Below are 17113 nucleotides of genomic sequence, written 5' to 3' on the forward strand. Positions count from 1 at the left end.
TCTTTCTCAGATATAATGACTGAATATCATACTTAACTCTCGGAAACACATAATGTTGGAGGAAAAAATGATGGTAAAGATATACTAATAGAGCTTTGCATAACACATCCGAGAGAACGTAACGATGGTAGATTACCACTATAGTCCTCACATATTAAATAACTGAATAATAATAATAATAATAATGCACTAAATTACTTCACTGAAAATACAACCAACAAACAGTATATAACTATTATGTCCCCTTCTCTTTCATTGTGCCAGTGGTTGTCTTATACAAATGGGGTGAATTATATTTCGTTTTCTTATGGGAGAGGAACCCCATACCCCCTGCATAGAAGTCGGCTTCAACGGCCCCATGGCCACACCCCTCCTTTATAAAATCGTTCATTCGCTTCAGACAATTTCATAAAGGCACAGACCCTACCGAAACCAGTTGAGGGAGATTTAAAATTTGGCCCCACTCCACCTTTGCAATCTCGTGCATGCCATTGATAAAAAATCAAACTTGACTTTGATTTATGTCCCCCCACCCCACGGGGGGCGCATATTAAACAACTCAGGATTTTCACAACCATGAATATTGAATTATAGTCCACGTTTATAAGTGGCCAAGAAAATACGAAATGAGAATAGGCTTCCAGAGAATAGAAAGACAATTTTTCTTCACATTCCAGTTTTACACTCCTTTATTTTCCATGAAAAAGCTGACGACACTCGTACAAACTGATGATTTTCGCTCTTAAAAGTTTCTCTAATAATCATGGATATCGATAGCAGTATAGTATGTGTTTAAAACAAAAGTGTTGATTTCACCCAGAAATGAAGAAGAGGAAAGTTTACCTATAGCAGCTTCTGTGCTCTCGATTTGGCGCTTTATTAAACAAAAATAAGAAAAAGAGCTCAACGGACATTATGGTCTTTATTTAGTGGAATATTAAAGTGTTGTATGTCATCACCTAATATCATACTACTTATGCCCACATGTACCAAGTATTAACCAACAACTGTATTCCAAGTTTGGATATAATCTGAGTTAAGGTTGTGGAGTTCTTGCAATTTTAAAATATTGGCCCCTCCTAAACAAATTGGGCCCGATCAAGTTTTGCGCCTACATTGTCCCAATAATATTTGGCCCACACAAAGTGGCCCAAAAGTGGCCCAAAATTGAACCCCCAAAATTGTGTGCTCAAATGGTCCCAAATATAAAGAATATGTCCCCAAATACTATTGAGGAGCAATGGATGACATTCCTCGTAAGCTACGTATTGTAAATTGTACCGACTACTTTCAAGAACAATTGAACTGTTATATGATTAACCAAAATGCTTGCTGAGTAAGGGAGAAGTATTAGAACTCCACTTGAGCATTCCCTTTGTAATCTCAATTGACCTTTGACCTTGCTTTAGTATACATATTTGGCGCAGGTGTGACAGGGAATAGTGACGGACGCCCGGACACTCATTACTGCCACACAGGCACCATCGAGTTCGTCAGAAAACCCAGTAAACAAATGTACTACCAACCCAATAATGGTAAGAAAGCAAGCGACTGGATTTCATAATTTTTATCCCACTTAACCTTGATGTACTTGGGAATGGGAGGGTTTTTCACAATGCAACAACCCACCCCCCCCCCGGACCCTCATCATTCCGTTGTTGTTTTACTGTAAATGGTTGCCTGTAAATGAGTGGCATTCTGATTCACCGCCATGGCTTAAGCTCCTTTAATGTGCAACGTCAATGGAAGTCAAAGTGGACAAAGAATTTACTTATTTTGCATTTTATTATAAACAGATAAAGCAATAACGGAATAATGGAAGTCAAAGTGGACAAAGGATTTACTTATTTTGCATTTTATTATAAACAGATAAAGCAATTACATCTTAAGTTGATTGCTTATACTGTTACAAAGGGTATTTTACAATAAATGCTTACTTATTGAACAATGTTACCAATGTTAGGAATGAGAAAATACTGTCCACATCAATGGGATGATACTGAGGATCACAAAATAAGATGGAACGCTAAGTAAAACTGATGGAAAATTACTTTACATTACTTGTACTTACGGCGACAAAGATTGCTTCAATGCCTATTTGAAGTTGCACAGCAACTTTGCCAATACTAACTGGTGTTTATTCAAATAAGATTCTGTCCACACTAAGTTGATAGACTCCTAAGACTTGTGCACCATTAAAAAGGTTAATCAGCAAATTCAAGTTAATAAATTTGATTGGAGTCTCATACCTTCATTATTTCTTCACTCGGACACTTTTCATCGTTGTATTAAAATGACTGAAAACAAATGGATTTTTTGTTTGGGTACTATGTTACCTGGTTAACAGGAAATGACATTTCATGCCTAAATCATCAAATTTTAAGACATTTTAAGCCTGCCAGCCATCATTCAATAATAGTGTTTTGGGTTTGATCACTGGAATCAATTGATTACTGACGTTTTAGCAAAAGTATACTATTATTGCTCAAAATATTCTTGCAATTATGCAACCTAACATGAACCGGGATATTTTCCTTCTTCTTAAATCTAAGAATACTAATAACAAAGAAATGTAGAATTAAATATGATTCTGAACAATTTGTCATCCTGAGAGTGGTGTAATTAGTATCAATCATACCAAACATCAAAGAAAGACTTATTCCTAAATATTACACAAATTAATCTTAATAATTCTCAATGAAAAGTACATTTTGCAGTTTAAGCTAGCGAGCTGCATTTTTTTTGGCATATAGCACAGTTCAAAGATTAAATAAACAGTTGCTTTCAGAAAATTAACTCAAGGATGACAAAATAATCAGTTTCAGAAGCTAGCATGCAGCACAAACAACTCACAGTTTCCAATGACTGAGGATGTAAGCAGGATTCAGGATCTGGTCTCCAATAATCTTTAATCATTACAGTGACACAACACTTTGTCTGCAGCTCTAATGTTACATACAAAGTTGGTATCTTTCACTAAACTTCAGTAGACCTTGGTTATAAAAAAAGAAGATAAGGATAATAAGCCCAATTTTGTCAATACTCAAATAGTCCAACAAACTTTAATTAGTCCAGTAAAATACTGCTAAACTAAATTCAGGGAGTAGTGTTATCGTTCACATTTTGTGTGGAAATTTTGAAGGAACTGAGTTTTTGTTTCTTCGAAAATACTACATACATGTGTGGTTCCCTGTATACAAAAAAAGAAAAAGAGCTATACATCTTTAAATTTAACCACAAGTTCAAGAAGGTTTTCAACTTTCACAAGCAACCACCCAAATTCAACAGATGCCCAATATGCAGCCTGACTTTTACCGTTAACAATTTCAGCATGGAAAACTAGTGTCGCTTAAACGTAACATGGCTATGTTGATTATGTATATGACAAACGTTGTCACTTTTCGTCTGAGTAAATTAAAAATAAAGCTGATAAGCTGATGGCGGTACTGTACTTCATGTTGAAATAATTGCAGTACATACGTCACTTAAATCAAAGGTGAATTTCAGCATACTTCATCAAACAGTTGAAGCAATCAGTTGCTTGTTTATGATTAGCATCTGCTGTTTCTTTCAGCCACTTGGTAAATTTTTCCTGGCTTTGATGAAGTACCAGAAACTGACCGTAAAGAGTCTTTGCCTGGAAGAGATTAAATAACAACAAAAAAACCCTCATTAAAACAAGACAAAAAGAAAGTAACCTGTAATTCTGTAAAGCTGGTGGGAAAAAAACAAAAATGTGAGAAAACCATCCCCTCCCCGTTAACAAGTACTACTTTACCCTTTCAATGAGGAACAGGATCTGTTAAGACTTATGTCATGTTGTGGAACAACTGTTTGTAAGAGCAAAGCTATACAGATGCTCTACATATGTGTAATCCCACATAATTCTGTACCATTACAAAGGTTTGTATACAGTTTCCGCTGTCATAGCGTTTCTGTCAAAATGTGTGTGCTTACTCAAACATTATCAAGTGTACATGTAGTTATGATAGACAAGTTGATGACAAAGCATAAGGGTCGAAATAATCCTTCATTGCTCAGTGGCCACTCGTATCAGTAATATGTCTACACTAGGGGGCTCCTACTGGTTCTTGGTAAACAGTAGGCTACTTGCTATCTATAGTTTCAACTCCTAGATTGGCAGTGAAACATCACATATGTCTGCCAAGGATAACTGAACACTTGTATTAAACGTAGTTTACTTACCAAGCCGAAGCCGTTCTCCGTTAGTGTCTCTCCATGAACTTTTCCAATCCCTGCTAAGTTCGTAACAGGCTTGTCACCCATTGGCTCTCCAACAAATTCACGGTGCTTCTTTGATGTAGACATTATGGAAAAAATCTGCAAAAGAGTGATTTATATCCTGTCATGTAATTGTTCTCAGCTTTATATTAATCAAAGCCTATTAATAAAGGAAATTGACTTAGTCCTATCACCCCCCGCCCCCCAGGCACCACCCCGTCCCACGTACTTTGAGTTATAGATGTCCACGTTAGGGGTGCCACGTCGACTTCTGCTCGATAGAGTAAGAAAGTTAAACAATACTTGTAGGTAAGCTATGGAGATTTGTTGCATCAAAAATAGAGAATTTGTCCACATCTTACCAAGTAAACGAAAAAAGCTAGATTGGGGTCGAACTTTCAGACCCACTTCCAGCCTATGGGACTGAAAAGTGTAGCTAGTATAAGAGGCATCTGCCAGTCACTTTTGGCAACAGAAACCTGTGCATTGTTGGAAAGGTAATGAAATGAGGTTTCCCATTTTTTTTATAATTGAGCTATAACTACGTATGTATATATGCAAATAAGATCATTATAGATACACTGTACTTTGCTTTGCCAATATTAAATTATTTTGATGAAATCTTCTGGATTTCTGATAGCTTGATGAGTTCAAGACAAGTTATTTTATTAGTAAATATATTTGATGTTTGAATGCAAGGTATATGACTGAATTTTCGACTTTTTGTTAAATTTCATTCGCGAATAAATTATATTTTACCCCCTCACATGAATCCCTCCCCATAGCAACATCTATGTAATGTTAACGGTTACGACAGTAAAGTAGGACAATTTTCAACCAAATTTACCTCTCTGTAGTAATCTGCACCATGCTTCCCCCCCCCCCCCCCCCCACCTGTACTTTTCAGCTTACCTCCTTGGTATTGACAAGCTCGGTAATATAAACTCATTTATAGATGTACATTACATCCAGATATACACATTAAATAGACCTATACTCACTAGTCCCTCCATCAAGCTTGAGACAGTGAAATATAAAACAATCCAACCAGTTCTAACCCTAATTGAAGCCTTCTCCCTCCCCACTCCTCTATATGGTGGTAGTGATGGCTTCATCATCAGAACCTTTATCAGATTCAGCGATGTCTTCGTTCTCCATATTCAACGCCTGGATAGTCAAATTGTCCACAAAAAGGAGATATAAAGCCTCCTCGGCGCCGAAGTATTTGAAAGCAATTTTGTAACGTAAGGCATTATATAAAGTGGCATAGGCCTACTCCTATTAGCGTCTATATCAATCCGCCCGAATGTTCTACCTCAGGATAAGTAAAAAAAAGCAGCCGGAGAACAACGTTTTTGATATCTTATCAATTAGGATCTGGTTTTCTGTTGCTTGGATGTTGAAGAGCTTGAATGAAAGTACAAGTGGGTGGGTGAATTGAAGCATTTTTAGACCCCTTTAGCCTGCCTAGGAGCAGCGTACGAAAATGGTTTACTACTGAGTAAAGAGGTTTGTTTACAAGTGACGAAAACGTCAGGCTCACGTATAGCACAAAATCTTCACGGTCATGATATAAGAAATTGATAATGCCAGGAAAGGCCAACTTGACAGCTATCCAGTGTTAAAAGCGTTTAGCTAGTGAGAACTTCTATCTAGACTTAAACACCACATTACTTTTGTAATTTAGTGTGTAAATCAATGGGGCTTTAAATGGGCGTATGGTACCCTATAAGTAATTTCATTTGTATATAAGTTGTGTGAGTGTGTGTTTCACACGTAAGGTGCACTTAACACAGTAGTAAGGAAGTGTTTTAAAATTCATAGATTCCCTTTCTTATCCCGCTTCGTTTGATTATACTTTCTTTAGAGTCGCTGTCAATTGAAATGTAGATAAGCTTACCAAATCATTTTCGTAACTTGTCGTGGTTACAAGTACTAGTTAAAAAAAGTCGTGTCTTTTATTCTTTTAAAGCATATCATCAGAGTTTTCTGATAAAGAAATAGGAAACTTAGTTCACAAGCTAAATATTAAGAACATAGACCGAGACGCCATTTTGTGAATTTTCATTTCGCAGCGACTATGAGTAGTACAAGGCACACTTGTATATATTGTTATGAAATAGTAATACCATCTCTTTGATGTTACCGAAAAACTCCATCGAGACACCTTACGGGCCTCTTATGTATTTATCTAGGTCATGGATTCAGTTTTCCCACGAGAAGTTTTTAACTATCTTATTGAATCTTGGTACAGGGCCTTTTCCCAAAATAGATTCCATTATGTCTGTGGAACATTCGAGAAGGTTCTCTCACGTGGTATGGAAGTTTCCATAGAAAGGGGATGGACTTCCAAACTCCCAACCAATCAGGGCAGATCAGTGCCAGCGCACTTATTTTTATATCGTTAAGTTAATACAGGATGGTCAGGTCATTGGCTGCCTACTGATTATGCGCAGTGAGATTTTATGGAAGTACGGTTTAAAAGGAAAAGGAGGCCGAAAGATTCTCCACTTGATCAGCAAATTTATCACTCCGTCAGCAAGTTTATGACTTGATCAGAAAATTTATCACTCCGCCGAAAGTTCATCACTCCCTCTAATTGTTTAATTGACGGAGTCAAGTCAAGTCAAATCATTGTAATTTAGTTTTATTTGTTAAGAGAATCGACAGAGAAGAAATTATACCGAATCATTAATCAAATCCTATCTCGTCAAATTGTTTTTCTGTGAACTCATTGTTTTCGCCCGTTCTGACATCTCCTGAAGAAGCATAAATACGGCATCAAGATATCCCAGTACCTTTCTATCGCGAGTCCCGATATAGTTTTTACTATCGGAGGAGCCGGGCTCGTCACAATATTACATGGTGGAGATCGGTTGCTTTCTTCAGGAACAAAACGGTAACGGAACTTTTCACAACTTTCGTTCGTTACGTTCAATAACGAACAGGAGGATTTTTTGGGCCCGAAGACCTAACGAGGAACACAACGCGTTCACGAAGTAGCCTAACATACACACTCTACGAGGGAAGTCAACCTATACTAGCCTAAGTCTGTACACCGGAACCACTGATCTGTACACTAACGTTAATCAACCCAGCATGCAGTTCGCGTTTGAACATTCGCGCAACCAATACGTAGAATACTACAGCTCTAAACATCAGAACTGAACATTTTCGCGATCTAAGCCTCTACCCGATGTTAACGGCGAACGAATCTGCAGTTACTACGAGATGTAGGCCTACCTGCTACTATCTACTACTATATTACTACTAACCGAGGGACTTCAGTCATCGTTTGCAGTTCCACTACCAGTTCTTAGTTAAACTTAAGGGTGAGTGAAATCATGCCAATTTGTATCCCAACCCCGATTTGAGATCAGAGTGTACCGATAAGTTATTTTAATCGTGTCCATGTATTGCATATTTGTTATTTGTATTTAATTGCGGTCGATAGTGTGTTCAAATTAGGTATAGGCTCATGTTGTATACTCGTAACCAGCCTAATTGTATGCGGCATAATGTCCGTCAGTAAACAGGAAACTTCGACCTCTGTTGTGCAGAAACATAGGCCCACTGATTTTTTGCCATCACGATTTCAGGGCGATGTAATTGATGCAGATTTAGCCGAAGCTCATTATTTGGGATTTGAAGATTATTTAGAGGTGCATAAATTGCCGTCCCAAACCACCCCTGAGGCTGTAGCGGAAGAATTTAATGAAATATGTCGCATATTTAAGCGAACACTTAAAGGCCAAGCCAGACTCTGGATTGAAAACAAAAAATTTTCAACTATTGCTGATCTGCGCAAGCGATTCCTTGCTCGTTTCAGTCCAGGGACTTCTTCCTACGCTAAATCACAGGCATTTCATGCATTAAGCTATACGCCAGGTGATACAGCTCAAGCAAATTTGGCCAAAATTTCAAAAGCTGCAGCACAGTTGAGTTATGGCGAGGACCAAATTAGAGATAAATTGATCTCGACCCTGCCTTTGCAATGCCGCTCAGCAGTGTTAATGTCTGCATCACCACAAGCAACAATTGCAGATTTGGTCATGAAAGTACAATGCTATTTTGACTTACAAATCCAAAGTCAACCCACAGCTTCTTCCGAACTATTTATGGCAATGCACGACAAAGCGTCTTCTGTTCAGACGCCTACTATTTCTGCATCTTCTGAGATACACGAGTTGTGTACCAAAATTCAGGAATTAGAGACCAAGTTTGATCAGTCACGTAGGTCAGAATCGCAAGACAATCCAAAAGATGTGAGGCAAAGATATAGTTCTCGTGATTCTCGTGGTCCTAGGACAGGTCAGAATAATAACAGGAGAAGGTTACCATATTTTAATCCTTCAATCACATGTCATTACTGCCAAAATCAAGGTCATTTTGCACAATATTGTCAAATTCGCCTAAGCCATGAAATGGAGGCTAATGTAAAGAAAGTACCAACACAGAATTTTCAGTAGGGAGCACTTATGATAGCACTCATCATACAGTGACTCCAGACAAAGTACCAAGTAAAGGAAGATCGAAACGTAAAGCAAATAATATTTGGAAGAATAGTAATATACCTAGTTCTAAATATACAGGTAACGACCGTAATGTGGATATTCAACTGGACACACGTAATTTTGTAAGAGGTACTTTACATGATGGTAAAGGAATTTCATTGTTGTTTGATAGTGGAGCGACACGCTCTATCATTTCTTCTTCTACAGTGCAAAATTCAAAGTATTTATCCTCTATACAACCAGTCTCAGTTGATGTAGTAAACCTAAAGTTGGGTAATGGTCAGTTTATTCATGCGTATAGCACGATAACATTTCAGGTCAAAATTCAAGGTCATGAATTTCAGCTTTCTGCTTTAATTGCTGCAAACCTGACAGGTATTGACTTAATATTAGGTAGTCCAACTCTGAAGGAATTGAATGGATCTTTGGACTTTACCACAAACCGTTTTAGAATAAAACAAGCCAAAGTCTTCCTTAGGCCAGTGCAGAGATTTGTTATTTACCCAGGTCAGCAAAGATACATTACTGTACAGGGACGTCTTCCATTATATGCACGAAATGCAGATGTAGTTATTAAACCGTTTCCTGTAATATCTCGTATGTGTCCTTCACGAATGTTAGTGAAAATGCATAAAGGTAGAACAAAGATTCTACTAAGGAACATGGGTAATCGGAAATTTTTTCTGAATCCTTCTCGCACAGTGGCTCATTTAGATTTAGCAGATATCATTACGGTCACAGAAGACATACCTACTGAATCTCTAGATTTTCTCAATGTCATGAGAGACATCGAAAAACCGTCTCTTTTTCAAACCAATTCTAACTCTAAAGAGAATCGTGATGAAATTACACGATATAATTTACATCGATATCCACATTTGACAGCCGATGATCCCCTGGTTTCCAAATCTGAACAGGAAATCATGAGAGATAACATTAATTTGGAACAAAGTATTCTGAATGCTTCAGAAACAGAAAGCATTTATGAATTTCTAGACTCACATAGAGATGCATTTTCTCTTTATGGTGAATTATCTCACTGTCCAAATTATGAGGCTGATATTACTCTTACTAATGATGAGCCATTTTACATACGTCCCTATAGACTTTCAGATGAGGACAAAGTCATTGTTGCCAGTGAGCTTGACAAATTAGTGCGATTAGGAATCTTAGCAGTAGGACATCAGTCTTATACCTCACCGGTTTTCCTCATTCCAAAGAAGGGAACAAAAGACAAAAGGGTTGTCACAGATTTTCGCTACTTGAACAGTAGAATAAAACGTCTCAATCACCCATTTCCATTACTGAATGAGACTATCCGTACCATAGGGTACTCTGGAGCCAAAATTTTAGGTGTTCTTGATTTAAAGTCTGCTTTCTTCTGTCTGCCACTCAGTGTTCACGCACAACAATATACAGGTATTGCTTCATTTCATGGAGGAAAGCATTATTATTATAAACGCTTACCACAGGGATTGAATTTATCTCCAGCGATCTTTCAGTCGCAAATTAATGATATTTTGGCAACGATCCCAAATTCAAATAAGTTCTGTATTGCTCATCATGATGATATTATTGTATACAGTGCAGACAAACGATCTCACAAACAACACCTACAGGCAATTTTTAAGGTTTTAATGGACAATGGATTGAAAATCTCTCCGAAAAAGTGTAGCATTTTTCAAAATTCAGTCCGATATATGGGACATTTGCTCTCAATAACCCCAGAAGGTGAGGCTTGTATCCAACCTTTGCATGACAGATGTGCAGCGATCAGGAACACACGGAAACCACACAATGTTAAGTCAGTAAGACGATTTGTAGGTGCAGTTAATTATGTGGCTTCGTTTTTCCCAAATATTCAAGCACTATTGAGACCGTTACATCATTTGAGTCGTAAGAGAAAGGTATTTAAATGGACAGAGGAACATCAGAGTGCATTTCAAGATATTAAAGAGTTGTTGTGTAATCCACCTATATTGCATATGCCACAGAAATATGGTCGTTTTGTATTATATAGCGACACATCACGAGTAGCAACAGGATCGTACCTGACACAAAGAGTTAATGGCAAAGAGAATATTATTGCATATTACTCTAAGATATTACCACCAGCATGTCAGAGGTATAGTGTAACTGAATTAGAAATGATGGGTCTATTTATTAATGTGACAGCATTCAAACATTTATTGCAAAATGTAGAATTTGAGGCATATGTTGATCACTCAGCCATTGTTGAATTGTTTAAGTCAAAACAAGAACCAGCAACTTCACGCTTACGTAAGCTTCTGTTCAAATTGTCAGAATATACATTTCAGGTTGGTTACAAAAAGGGTTCGGAATTGGTTTTGGCAGATTATTTGTCTAGAGCACCACAGGAATTTCACTCTGAAATAGATCAGGTTGCTCAAGAGGTCAGTTCTTATGAGGATTTTTCAACTACACCTAAGGAGACATTTAATCCAATCATGACAAGGTCAATGGCAAGGTCAATGGGAGTCAAAGTTCCAGATTTATTTCCGAATAAAGTCACTAAGGAGTCCAAGCAGGATTCCCCAGCCAAAGAATCAACAAATAGAGTTGAAAGGACATCCAGTCCTAAGGCAACACATTCTAATGAGCATGTTACACAGAGACCACAATCTGAGTCACAAAAGAGGACTACACCAGTAATTTCTACTGATAAGAGAGATACATATAGTCAAAGGCCTACTATTTCTATGCCGAGTGAAAATAGACATACATATAGTCCTGATGTATTAGTTGTGCCAAATTTTACAAGTGTTTCTCAACCTACAGAGCCAAGATTAGTGGATCAGAATAGACATAGAGTGCAAGAGGTAGTCAGAGAACCACCACCAGAATTATTTGTTCAGCCGAAGCCAGTCATAACAAACATTGATCATTTGGTTACAGGGCACATTCCAAAACAAAAGGAATTGAATAAAGTCATGAAGGCAATTCAAGGAAAGCTGATCAAAAACTATGATCTGCCATTTGATGTAAAGGAGTTGCAAATTCAACAACAAACTTGTCCTTACTACAAACCAATTTATGATTTTCTTGCACATGATATTATTCCAAGTAATGTTAAGCATGCTAGAACTGTTCGTTCTCAAGCAGAGGATTATTTGTTATGTAATAGTTTGTTATTCAGGATATTTTTGCATGAGACTAATGATGCTAAGATGACTCTTCAGTTAGTCGTACCTGAGACTATGGTAGAACAGATAATATCTCGATATCACGATGACTTGTTAAGTAATCATCAGGGTGTAATGCGTACATATTTGACCATTAGACAGCATTTCTATCTGCGCAATATGTTTCAACGCATCAGTAATTATATTCAGGCATGTCTCCGTTGTCAAGAATTCCGTAAGAAACCGGACAAATTGAGACAATATCATGCTCGCATTCCTGATTCTTATCGTCCTTTTGACAGACTTAGTCTGGATTTCAAGACTATGCCCACAACGGCTACAGGATTTAAACATTTGATGGTTGTTTGTGATGAGATCACTAGATTTGTTGTATGTGTTTCTCTTAAGACTCTTGATGCTGAAACAATATGTGAAGCATTATTGCAGAGGGTAGTCACAACTTTTGGTCCACCGTCTTGTATTATAAGTGATGCGGCAGCTTCTCTTACAGGAAAATTAGTGGAGCTCTTAAGTAAAGCTTTAGGCATTGAACAAAAGTTCATCAGTGTAAGCAATCATGGAAGCTTACAGGTTGAAAGACACATTCAGACTCTTTCAAATTTCCTCAAAGTGAACTTAAATCAGTTTGGTACGGATTGGGTACGATTTGTCCCAACATCAGCCTATGCATATAACACATTTTCCTCTCCTCAGTTAGGCAACTATAGCCCATTTGAACTTGCATTTGGACGTAAGCCACCAAATCTTACAAATTTATCGTTCAATCCAATGGCAGGATTATCACAATCTCATGGAGAATATGCTGCATTGTTAAAGAAACGATTTGATCATTTGTCAAGGGTAATGTTAGTCTTACAAAAGAAGCAACAAGATGCTCAAAATGTTAAGATAAGTGCAAAACTGGACAAGGGTGCAATTTATTCAACGGGTCAATTAGTGTATCTGTATAAGCCAACGTCTTCTTCCTTGACTGCGAACTCTCGCAAAATTGCTGCAGAATGGTGTGGACCACTAGTGATCCATCAAGTTTTGGATAGGACTCATTATTTGTTGGCCACTCTCAAAGGAGAAATTCTTAGTGATGTATTCAATTATAACAGGCTTAAGCCATGTTTTGTAAGAGCATCTTCTGAAACTAAGAATATCACCAACATTCAGAAATTGCGTCAGGTCTTGAAAACAAAGGGTTCATCAAGTGAAAAAGTTGCACGAATGCGAAATGTTTTGAGTAGTAACACTTCTAACGCAGAAAATGTTAATGTCATGCAAGATGCACATATTGAGTTTCATGATGAGTTTGGTAACATTTTGCCAGGGGTAACTTCAGATCACATCATGTGTCTTATGACGACTAAGCCAATGAGTGTTGCATCCTTTCTGGAGAATAGAGCACATAATGAAGGATTAGCACTTCCATATCCTTCCATGAAAGATAGCATATTAAGGCAAAAGAAAGTTTTTGCAAATGCTCCACAAGGAGACATGAAAGTCCAACGTGCTCGATACAAATTGGGTGAATTACAGGTTCTGGTCACCTATCAGACACCATGTTTTCCAACAGGCTTTAAGTGTCATGATTTTTGGTGGAATGTAGGAAAATATTCCAACACAGAGGAAATAATGAATTTTCTCCATGAAAAGGGATTGAACATTACAGGCAATCCAGGCAGGATGTTGCAAACATTATATGGTTAATATGTATAACTGCATATTGCTTTAAGTTCAGATGAACAGGTGTTTTACCCACGATTGTATGAATGGAATGCGTCATTGCAATTACCTGCATACCTATTAAGTGGAAGTCATTGTACTATATGGTGTAACAATATAAGCTTTATTGTTAAAAACGCCACCAAGTGACCTAGTTTCATCTTTTATAACAAATGTGTAATGAGTATACCTTTTTTCTCCTTATGAATTCGTTCAAACGTTTACCCGGCAATTAGAACATATCCGGAATATTAGCAACATGGGTTTTCATATATTGAGAAATATTTTAAGGATATTTACATTGCATCATTGATGTTATATATTGAAGGCTATTTAGAGACAGCATTGGTGATATGCAACTTTTGCTTACAGCAACAGTTATCGAAGCAAATGAAAGTATAGCTCTTTTGAGGAACTTATGTATATATTTTCTTTTTATCAAATATTCATGCAAAAGTAAATTTCATCATGAAGTTTAAAAAACAAGATATTAAGTATTATGTAAATTTGAAGAAAGATTTGTTGATGTCATAGTCTATGGGGTCTCTTTTATGGTATCGAATATCTAGTACTTTGGTACTTTACTAGATCATTTCGGAGTGCATACCTAGGGTCACCATGCTATCGAGTCACATTTTCTTGATTTTCGTGAGGTGAATGTATATGATTTACAAGGTTTCGAAACAATTTTGAAGCTATATGCCTTCATTAAAGAGGAGGTTTTTTGTAAATGAGTTTGTAAGATTTTAAGGTTCGTTTTTAATATACGAAATTTTTTTATGTAACGCCAAGGTGTTCTGTTCAGTTAAAAGATAACTAAGTCAAGTTTTCTCTGATCTCTCCCCAATCACGGCATGATTTCACTTTTGATATAAATGTATTATTGATGTATGAAATGCATAAATGTATTTTGAAAGAGATACTGCATATTTTGCTGTGTCATGTAACTTTAAGATATCTTAATGATATCTTCTTTTTTTTAGATTACATCATATGATGTCATCAATATTGAAGAGGTACACTTCAATTTCAATTTTCATGGAGATAGTGTCGATGTATATACCATATGATCATTTTTAATAATTCGTAACCAAGATGTTAACCTTTGAGATGCATGAAGACCATTTATTGAAGTCAATGAATATTAGTGAACGTGCTTACAGTACTCTACCTTCTTGAGATAATGATAAGTTAAAGCAGTATGATGTTAAAATTTTGGAGTATCCAAAAATTTTAAAAGATTGAGGGGGATGTTATGAAATAGTAATACCATCTCTTTGATGTTACCGAAAAACTCCATCGAGACACCTTACGGGCCTCTTATGTATTTATCTAGGTCATGGATTCAGTTTTCCCACGAGAAGTTTTTAACTATCTTATTGAATCTTGGTACAGGGCCTTTTCCCAAAATAGATTCCATTATGTCTGTGGAACATTCGAGAAGGTTCTCTCACGTGGTATGGAAGTTTCCATAGAAAGGGGATGGACTTCCAAACTCCCAACCAATCAGGGCAGATCAGTGCCAGCGCACTTATTTTTATATCGTTAAGTTAATACAGGATGGTCAGGTCATTGGCTGCCTACTGATTATGCGCAGTGAGATTTTATGGAAGTACGGTTTAAAAGGAAAAGGAGGCCGAAAGATTCTCCACTTGATCAGCAAATTTATCACTCCGTCAGCAAGTTTATGACTTGATCAGAAAATTTATCACTCCGCCGAAAGTTCATCACTCCCTCTAATTGTTTAATTGACGGAGTCAAGTCAAGTCAAATCATTGTAATTTAGTTTTATTTGTTAAGAGAATCGACAGAGAAGAAATTATACCGAATCATTAATCAAATCCTATCTCGTCAAATTGTTTTTCTGTGAACTCATTGTTTTCGCCCGTTCTGACATCTCCTGAAGAAGCATAAATACGGCATCAAGATATCCCAGTACCTTTCTATCGCGAGTCCCGATATAGTTTTTACTATCGGAGGAGCCGGGCTCGTCACAATATTACAATATGATTACATTCTCTGTAACTTAGTTTGGTCTGCCTGTTTTTCTCCTGTTTTTCTACTTCTAATTCACAATGGGATCTCAGAGATCAAATATATACACACTCTGATTTCCCTCTCCCAATTTTATATTAGTATTTTCGAATTAGCCTTCCCTGTTATATTATCATTTCGTTATTTTTTATACGAGTTTCACACACGGTTAAACACAAAACAGTACACAACGTCACCCGATACTCATAGGTAGTACAGTTAGTTCTGTTCATGTTCCACAACCGTGCATCAGTAACTACTGCGCTGTGTTCGCAACACAGTAACATGTGTTACAGGTGGTACAGTAGTTACTGGCCTTAATCAGGTTTCATTGCTATTTCTTAACTTAGGCATTCGATTAGCTTACACGTGCCCATATGCTACACTACAGTAGCCTAACTAAATTTAGGTCTATCTTAACTAGAACTGGCTAGGCCCTTGACCTAATTTTACAGCCAAAATATCTCAATTCAACAGTATGTTTAGACCTAAGCTAGGCCTCGGTTTAAAGTACGTTAAATTATCCTTAATACTTTGCCTTCTTTCAGGGTAACGTTTATCACATGTGACGCATAAGTTACGTCGTGTTAAAAAGTACTTCAACATACAATACTTATCTGTTGGTTAACTCCAATTCAAATGTTATGCTAAAATTAGACTACTGGCGCATACTTGCACAACGTTGCAGGGTTAGCCATACCAAAATCACTTTGAAATTAGTAATACCTGGTGATATTCGACACAATAATACAGGCAGACGGAACCAAATCTTCCTGAAAACATACGACAATGTAAAAGAAAAAGAGATCATTGTAATGTTACCTTTGCGGTGGAACAGTTAAAGTACACAATACAGACGACAGGCTTCCTTTGGTTCAACTATAAGATCATGTACATTAAGTGTCGTTGTGAAAACGAGATGGGAAAGAGAGTGAGGGTACGCGAGGTTCTTATTTTTATGTATCAACACGACGGTGTCACAGAACGTTAACACCAATCAACACAGATAACAGAAAAGCTTTAGGTTTAACAGCCAATCAATGACAGGTGTGATTGTGTCACAATATGTTAGCACCAATCAAATTAGATCTATGAATAGTCATTTTTGGGGCGTTTTTTTTTTTTGCAAGCCTGGTTTTTAATTGGTTTAGGTCCCTATGTGGGAGTTCCAGAAATGTAAAAGAAAATGATATCAATGGCTATTTTACACTATGACTTATTCAGTCAGCCATGTATTATGTCAATCCAGACAGATTTGATTAAACACCGCACTAGTTTAACCATATCGTTCACTGTAGGAAAAACATGACCTGGAAATTCAGTCAGGTCCCTGTACAATTTTCTGTTGTCCTTTTTATTTCCCCTCTAATCAGTAGTGTACACTTGGGTGTACATAGAAGAAATCCATCAATTTATCAATATCAGTCATGTATTAGATTTTCATTGAAC

General features: G+C 37.0%; 1 long non-coding RNA gene across 1 annotated transcript; it reads right to left on the reverse strand.

Annotated features, from left to right (window-relative positions):
- Positions 1-789: 789 nt before the first annotated feature.
- LOC139971130 (uncharacterized) lies at positions 790-16644 on the reverse strand. The gene is made up of 3 exons (XR_011794317.1): positions 16487-16644; positions 4207-4341; positions 790-3637 (listed from the first exon to the last, which is right to left on the reverse strand). It is a non-coding gene; the product is annotated as an uncharacterized lncRNA (long non-coding RNA).
- Positions 16645-17113: the final 469 nt, after the last annotated feature.

Source organism: Apostichopus japonicus, chromosome 8 (assembly GCF_037975245.1).
Source record: "Apostichopus japonicus isolate 1M-3 chromosome 8, ASM3797524v1, whole genome shotgun sequence".
NCBI classification, from domain to species: Eukaryota; Metazoa; Echinodermata; class Holothuroidea; order Aspidochirotida; family Stichopodidae; genus Apostichopus; species Apostichopus japonicus.